Below are 8,203 nucleotides of genomic sequence, written 5' to 3'. Positions count from 1 at the left end.
GTTAGTTTCATAAGTTAGAAAATCAAATTGAGCTCGGGGAAGGGTCGATTTTTAGAGGGTTTTTGAAGAGTAAGATTATTCGGGTAACGTTTTCTTTAAATCCATTCTAGTTATATTTCATCATTTTGTAGTTAAATCCATCATTAGAGATTCGAATTTAGGATCAAAAATTGGAAAAATTGGATGAAACTTCATAGGCTAAACTATTGGGTTTTGAGTGGGTGTTTGACCTTCGATTTGGGAGATTTTTATATGGTTAGACTCGTGAGAGTACGAGGGTTCTGAAAATCTGAAAATTATTCGATTCCGAGACGTTGGCCTAAAGGGAATTTTGGTCATTTCACCTAATTTCACGTCGTAGCTTTGAATTAAATAGCAAAACCAGTTGTTTGCGATGTTATTTACAATGTGTTATTGAATTGAATAGATTTGGGCCATTTGGAGTCGGATACTCGTGGCAAAGTCGTGATTTCTAGTTGATTTTGAGCCGGTTCGAGGTAAGTGGCTTGTCTAACCTTGTGTGGGGGACCTTTCCCCTTAGGATATGATATGTGGTAATTGAGTGCCTTGTACGTGAGGTGACGAGCACGTACTTGAGCTAATTGTTGAAAAATCCGATTTTTACTTAAGATATTGAGACTGAGTTTCCTTCATATTTGCCTTGTTTTACTTGCAGTTATAACCTGTGTTAGATTAGAAAAGCATGTTTAGTTGATTTAACTTGCCTAATTGTTTAAGTTGCCTTGACTGTACTACGTGAAGCATGCTAGGCTAGTACTACCTGATGTTTGTCTTTTGTACTTCATTTCTGAATATCTTCTGGTTGTGGTTGCACATTTACAATGGGACTACGGATGTGGGATTCCGGTAGCTCTCCCCTTGTTTGTTTACTTTGGGACTGCGGGTTTGATTCCCGATAGATCCCCATGCACATTTACTTTGGGACTGCGGGTTAGATTCCCGATAGATCTCCCTGTACATACTTTGGGACTGCGGGTTAGATTCCCGATAGATCCCCCTGCACATTGATAGTTGGACTACGGGACGGTATCCCGGGAGATCCTTCGGATATACACATATGATGGACTACGGGACGGTATCCCGGGAGATCCACTGGACAGTTGAGAAAAGGACTACAGGACGATATCCTGGGAGATCCTCATTGTTATCATTGGTATTGAGCTGTACTTATTCTGTGTTTGCTCCGTTCATTGTGTATTTGTTATTACTTTGTTTAGTCTGTCTTATTCCACTGCTGTACTCACTGTTACTGCCTATTTTCATACTGTTGATTTATATTTTATTGTTTAGCCTCAGTAGGGCCCTGACCTTCCTCGTCACTACCCAACCGAGGTTAGGCTTGGCACTTACTGAGTACCGCTGTGGTGTACTCATGCCCTTCCTGTGCATGTTTTTTTTATGTGCAGATCCAGGTACCTCCACTCAGGCGCACTATCCTTGAGGCGAGGAGAGCTACGGAGACTTCGAGGTATATCTGCAGCGTCCGCAGACCGAAGAGTCTCCTTCCTTATTCTATCTGTAGTGCCTAGATTCTATCATACTTTTGATGTGGACATTCTGGAGATTAGAGCATTTACAGTATTTCTATTAGCCTGTGGTTCCCGTGAGTTTCAGGGTTTTGGGATTGAGTTGTAGACTCCCGCATTCCTTTTGAGTTGTATAGGCCGAGCGGCCTTATATGCAGTTATTATTTTAATATGTCTAGCTTTATTTAACCATTTCGCAAGTTAGGCTGTTATTTCCGCATTGTTAGGCTTACCTAGTTGTAGGAACTAGATGCCATCACGACATGTTCATGGAGGGTGAACTGGGGTCGTGACACTTATATAACAAGAAAGATTAAGAACTTAAATAATGTTTAGCAAATTAATAATTTACTGGGAAAAAGATAAACATGAATGATTAAAAAGAAAAAGAAGATAAAACTACTAGCAGAGGTATTCTGCAAATTATGGAGGACACCCATGTGCTATGTTGGTTGGTAGGTGAGTGTGTAATTGATTTGGAAAGTGTGGGGTCCAGTGGGTACTAAAAAGAGAAAATTCCAAAACACGGTGATAAAATTTTTCAAAGTGAAAATGGTATTTGAAATTCCGGGTTGTGTTTGGACATGAATATAATTTTGAGTTGTTTTTGAAGTTTTGTTAGTGATTTGAATGAAAATTTTAAAAAACAGTTTTTTGGAGTTTTTCAAATTTTCTGAAATTTTTAAAATGAATCTTCAAGTAAAAATTGGATATTTTATGAACAAGCGCTAATTTCAAAAAAAAATTAAAAAAAATTAAAAATTTCTTGTGTCCAAACGGGCTCTTAATTGCTGAAGGACAAGGAAAAGGGAAAGAAGAAAAGCAAAGATTTTATTATTATTACTATTATTTTGTTTTTTTGTATTTTCTCGAAATAAGAGCCAAAAAAACAAATACTTACATGCTGAGGTCCATCCACTATACATCCTCTCCAGAAAACAAAAATATTTGTATTAAAGCGAATAGATGTTATAATTCAAATCAAACTGCATTATCACAAGTTCTGATCAACTCATTGTCACAACTATCCTGTTCCACATTATCTATTCTCTTGTACTATGAGTGAGTACCTAGAGCAAAAGCAAAAGTGATTTAAACTATGTTACATCAGATTAAATGATGATTTATGCAGCAAATTCAAGTTGCTATCCTCCTTCAGCACATTGATTCTCAGATTTCTCAGGTATCCCTTGTACGGTTCCCATAACAAGGCAGTTTCTTCATCACAGATTCATCACAGATGACATTTTCCAACTTCACTGGATTTATCACAGAACATGGAAGCTCATCGAACCCCAGGCGACTTCCCATGCAGATAGTCTGTAAAGAAAACAATTGACCTATCTCCCTTGGCATGGAATCCATATCTATACAGTCATAGACATCAAGAAAACACAATCTCTGAAGTTTCACCATGGACTCTGGTAGATCGGTTAATTTCGTACAAGATTGAAGCCTCGGTATTTCCAAATTTTCCAACTTTCCTAGATCTTCAGGAAGTGCAATTAGTTCTTGACAATAACAAATGCTGAGCTTCTTTAAATGAACAAGATCACATATATCAGCAGGTAGTATTACTAAGTCATTGCAGTACTCCAAATTCATCTCTACAAGATTTGGCCACATTGAAGATATCTTAACAACTGAATTTGCAAATGCCTTCCCAACCTCACACATGATCAAGGATATAATGGCCGTCAGCAAATTAATTAATTCTTGCCAACAGAATTGAGGAAGTGGAGAAGGACGATGTAATGGCCGTCAGCAGATCAAATTAATTGATGAAATAGGTAAAGAAATAATTAGCGACAGAACATGCTTGTCCCTAATTGTTGTTCTTCTTCTATATGTTTTTCCCCCCTTTAACAATCAAAGATTCAGTTCAGCTCAATGTAGCATACAAGAAATGACATTCAAGTTAATAGCGAAGAAATTTTACCTTGCAAGTGCAAGATTAACCACATTTTGTGAACAAAGTTCAAATAAGATTCCAAGCGCACTCATGCCATCTTCATCTAGGTTATATAGTTCCACCCACATATCCAAAAGAGTCGCCGCATGAATTCTTTGATCCTCAGGAAATGATCCCAGGTCCAAGAAGCAATCTCCCAATATTTGTCCTATAATGGGAAAAGCTATTTCATCCAAGGCATCTATGCTCACTTCTAAGGAACGAAATAGATGATTCTCAGTAGCAAAGAGTATATTCCTTTTAGGCTGCATCTTTACTCTATTTATCCATATCGCGTCAGACTGGCCATACAGTGTTTTACATGTTTCTACATTGCATATTGTTCAAGAATTTGGTTAACCTACTTAGAACAAGAGTCATTCACTCTTCCGTAAAATCAATCAACTATGCCTCAATCCCAAATTCTTTTACAACACACACAAAATTTCACTGTTTATGCTTCAGACATGCATTTTCATGTGATCAGGATGGCTAAAAAATAATCTAATCTTATGATATTATATCTGTTACCTTATCCACAAGATCAGGTCCCACATTAGGAGTGCCATTTCTGAAGGCTGAATGGTGGAAAAGATCCCGTGCATCCTTCTCACTCAATGATTTCAGCTTGTAAGTGGATTCAAATTTTGGGAACACAGATCTTGAGGTAACCAAAATCTTAAATCGAGGATCAAAAATAAATTTCTCGACGAGTTACTCTGACCCATACCAAACATCATCTAGCACCAACAGTACATGATGAGATGTATGTCTTTGTATTAGGCTATTGAGTTGGAAGATTGCATCTTGATCAGAAGGAAAATCTGGTACCTTGCCAACTTTCTTCTCAAAAGTTGCACTAACAATGCGTCTGATGTTTGGTTTTCTGCAAACAGTCACAAAGAATATGTCCCTATATCTGTCTGTTTTAAGATGATTAATCAAGCATGCTGAAAGATCAGCAAGAAGCAGAATATAATATAAGAAGATGATGCAACATTATATTATACTACATACCAACAATTCTCAATGTAAGTTGACAGTACAGCGAGCAACAAATACTCGACAGAGATAGAAGATTCTAAATTGGACCAAAAGACGAACTTTTTTTTTTCTTTTCGTACAGTAGATAAGAAGCAAACAATATGTAGATTTTTAGGTATATAAGGACTTTCTTCTTTTCCATCCTAAGGATTTAATGACACCATGAGAGGAAAAACTATTCAACTAATTTGGATTCATAGTCCAGTAAGTCAAACCCTTCAGAGTAAGCTTTCTTTAAGAATGCCATCCAGGTGTTAAATAACTCCAGTTATACAGAAAGGAAATGTGTACATGATATCTGTAACAATCCAGGTATTGTACTGTTAGTACGTAATCATTGTAGGTAGTTCTTTAGAGGAGATCATGATTTTACTGAATCAGAACCCGATCTCACAATTTCTGCAAACATCATGTGCATCTTGTGAACTAGATTGACAAGTTTGATATCAATGACAATGCAGAATACTACTGACAAACATGAGCAGGATATATTAAAAGAAACAAGTCACAAAGTCAGTGCTCTAATCCAAATACTCCCTCGGTTTCATTTTATGCGTCTTAATTTTACTGAGCACAAATTTTAAGAATGTAAACAGATTGAGTCATGTGGTTTAAACTAAAGGTGTGTATTACATACTAAAAATATCCTTTGAATCTTATGGTTCTAATCGTTAATTCCATTTGAGTCTTACAAGGGAGTTTATAAATGTTTGGAATTAAAAACTTACTACTACTATATATATATATATATATATATATATATATATATATATAGTTGAACTCTATGAGTAAGTGACATGTTATCCCTGTGAGCACGTGATTTTTGCCCTATATAAATTACTCTCATAAATTCAAAATAAAATAATTTCTTTCAGTGTGCAATTCTGTGGATTTTCGTGGCATTTTCTGTTAATTGTGTGCATTTTTGTCTGTTCATTTTAATTGGGAAAAAATACAAAAATGTGTTGCATGAGCATTTAGGAGTTAGTTGTGCATTTTAAAAATTAATTAGTAATTATGTTATTTTGTAGAATGAGAATCACAAAAAATGACTCACTTTGCATTTTTTAAAACTTTTTAACTTTAAATTTTGTAGTTTCTTTCAATTTGGGAATTAATTAATTGTTGTTAATACTATGATGAGTAATTAATTTAATTTGGGAAATTAATTTCGTTTAAGAGTTGATTTAGGATGTAAATTAATTTGGAGAAAAAGAAAAAAAAAATAATTGAAAAAGAAAAGAATTAGAAGAAAGGCTGATTTTGGGCCAGTTTGGTTTAGCCCAAATCAAAATCCACCCCCAGACCCGGTCAGTCCAGCCCAAATCCATCCCCAGACTCGGTCCAGCCCCCCTCCCCCATCGACCAAACGACCCCGTTTTTTTAGGATAGATCTGAGCCGTCGAGGTTAATCCATCTAACGGCTCAGAAGTGGGGTATCCCTAATATATAACTGTCCTAACACCCTACCCCCCTCTCTCAGAACCCTCCCCACAACTCGTCTCTCTCCCTCCCCTGAGCCACCGCCTGCCGCCAGCCAGAGATCGCCTACGGCGGGGGCCGGCGTTCAATCGCCGTGAAATTAACACCACAGCTTCCCCTTTGCCTCGTCATCTCAAATCCCCACCCAGTTTCCCTCGAAACCCACTCAAGCTCCTCGAATTTTCGTTTGAAATCATGAGCCCTAAGCGCCGCCACAGTTTCTCCGATGGCGGCGCCGCCACCAAATTGTCCCAAATTCATACCCTAGGACCTCCTTCACTTCCTCTTCCCACTTCTATCAGCAATTTCCTCAAAAACACTCCCAAATGGTTCAAATCTCGAATCTGAAATGTTGAGCCCTAATTTCTGTTTTCCCTTTGCGTCTTTTTGGGTCGTGTGGTGTTTAAGTGAACTCAAAACATCCGTTAGTCGACGGTTCTTGGTAAGAACAGACGATTAACGGTAGTTCGAGTTCACTCTTTGGCTTGGTGGATTGAGTGAGTAATTCCAGTATTGAAAGGGATAGTACAGGTAATTTTCTTTTCTCTTTCTTTGTTTGATTTTGTTTTCTAAATGATATTGTTGGTTTGGTCGTATGTTTAGTCATCAACATTTTTCTGCTTAGTTGTTTGTTCATTAGGAAAATTAAAATGGCGGCATGTTAGTATTTAGGGTTTATTAGTATTGTGTCCAGTTAATCCAAATTATGCATATTAGTTTCTTGTTAGGAATTCTGAATTCATAATAGATTCAAGTGTTCATGTGTGTGTCATATTGATTTCAAGTTCATTAATAAATAGATGCAGATTTAGTTACAAATTTAAAGTGAATCAGTATTTGTTTGCTTGATCTTCATTGTTTCTTTGATTCTGAATTTTGTTGTTTGTCCTAGTTTGTTAATTAGTAGGAACTCTTAGGGTCTTAATTTCACAAAAGGGAAACTTTAGGGGTCTCAAAGGAAGGGGCAGGGGTTGTAATAACTGATTGGGAAAAGGTTAATTTAGGGATTTCAGGTTGGGAGGGAATCATTTCTGTTAGGAAGAAGGCTCTAGAAGATAAGGTGAGCACTAGTCTGTTAGGGAGCAAGGATTTTCAGATATTTTAGAGGGGTAAAAGGGGTAAAATAATCAAACAAAGAAGGGTAAAAAGGGTATTGTTTAGTCAAGCTTGGGCTGCCTTAGGTGTGCCTATATAAGGACCCTTTCCCTTTCATTTTTAGCAGCCGGGAACACTTTAATTGATACACAGAAATATAGATTTTACTGTTTCATTAGATCTTCAGTAATTCTGATTTCTTCTCAAATTCCTGAAATAATTCTGTCACATTTTGAGCATAAAATGGTTTGAATTTGGTTTGCAAAATCATCTCAAAGTCTGTTGGGTAATTGAATTTGATTGCTGCACATCTATGCTTGTTTGAAGCTGATTTTACTAGTTGTTTTGCTGGTCAATTACTGCTGAAATTGCCCCTTCAATTGCTGAGCTTTTGTAGTTATTTTGGCTGTATCCAGGTACACACTCCTGAAACTCATACAATGTGACACTTGATTGAAGATTGAGAAATGAAAGCTTGGAGTTCTAAGTGTTTTGCTACTGTACCATTAGTTTATAGCTGTATTCCTTCTACTGTCCTGTATTTTGCTATTCTGAATGACATATGTTTGGTTGAGAGTTGAATTAATTATGTCTAGTTAAAAATGATTCTGAATTTGCTAAGACCTGTGTTTATGTGTGTCATTTCTTTAATTCCTTTCTAATTGTATGAATTAGTTGACAAGAGACTCTACTGAAGCATTTGGTTTATTTAGTTTTTCCTTTGTTTTAGGAAATAATTCTGGACATGAAATGGTATATGGTGTTTAAAGCTTTGGGAGTATCTTAATGGCTGGATAGAACTGATGTCAGTGTAGCATGTTCTGAATAGGATTTTGGGGACTGTAGGGTTTAATTAGTTCATGCTTGCTCTATTTCATCTAAATTTAAATTTAGCATATGCTGTTGTATTCATTACTAATTTTACTGAAATGATGAGTATAAGCTAGAGTGTTAAATTTTCGATTGGAATCTATGTTGGGTCTGGCTATTACTGAAATCGTGCATGCTCTTGTTTAAAAGTTAGAACATATTTTGATCATGCTTAAGGATAGTTAGTTTTAGTCTTAATTTTTTTTTCTGGAAT

General features: G+C 36.4%; 1 pseudogene; it reads right to left on the bottom strand.

Moving 5' to 3' along the window:
- Positions 1-2,485: 2,485 nt before the first annotated feature.
- LOC109241743 lies at positions 2,486-6,285 on the bottom strand (annotated as a pseudogene).
- Between the last annotated feature and the right edge of the window lie 1,918 nt (positions 6,286-8,203).

Source organism: Nicotiana attenuata, unplaced genomic scaffold (genome assembly GCF_001879085.1).
Source record: "Nicotiana attenuata strain UT unplaced genomic scaffold, NIATTr2, whole genome shotgun sequence".
NCBI lineage: Eukaryota > Viridiplantae > Streptophyta > Magnoliopsida > Solanales > Solanaceae > Nicotiana > Nicotiana attenuata.
Note: the sequence above shows the minus strand (reverse complement) of the source record. Positions and strands in the feature narration are given on the sequence as shown.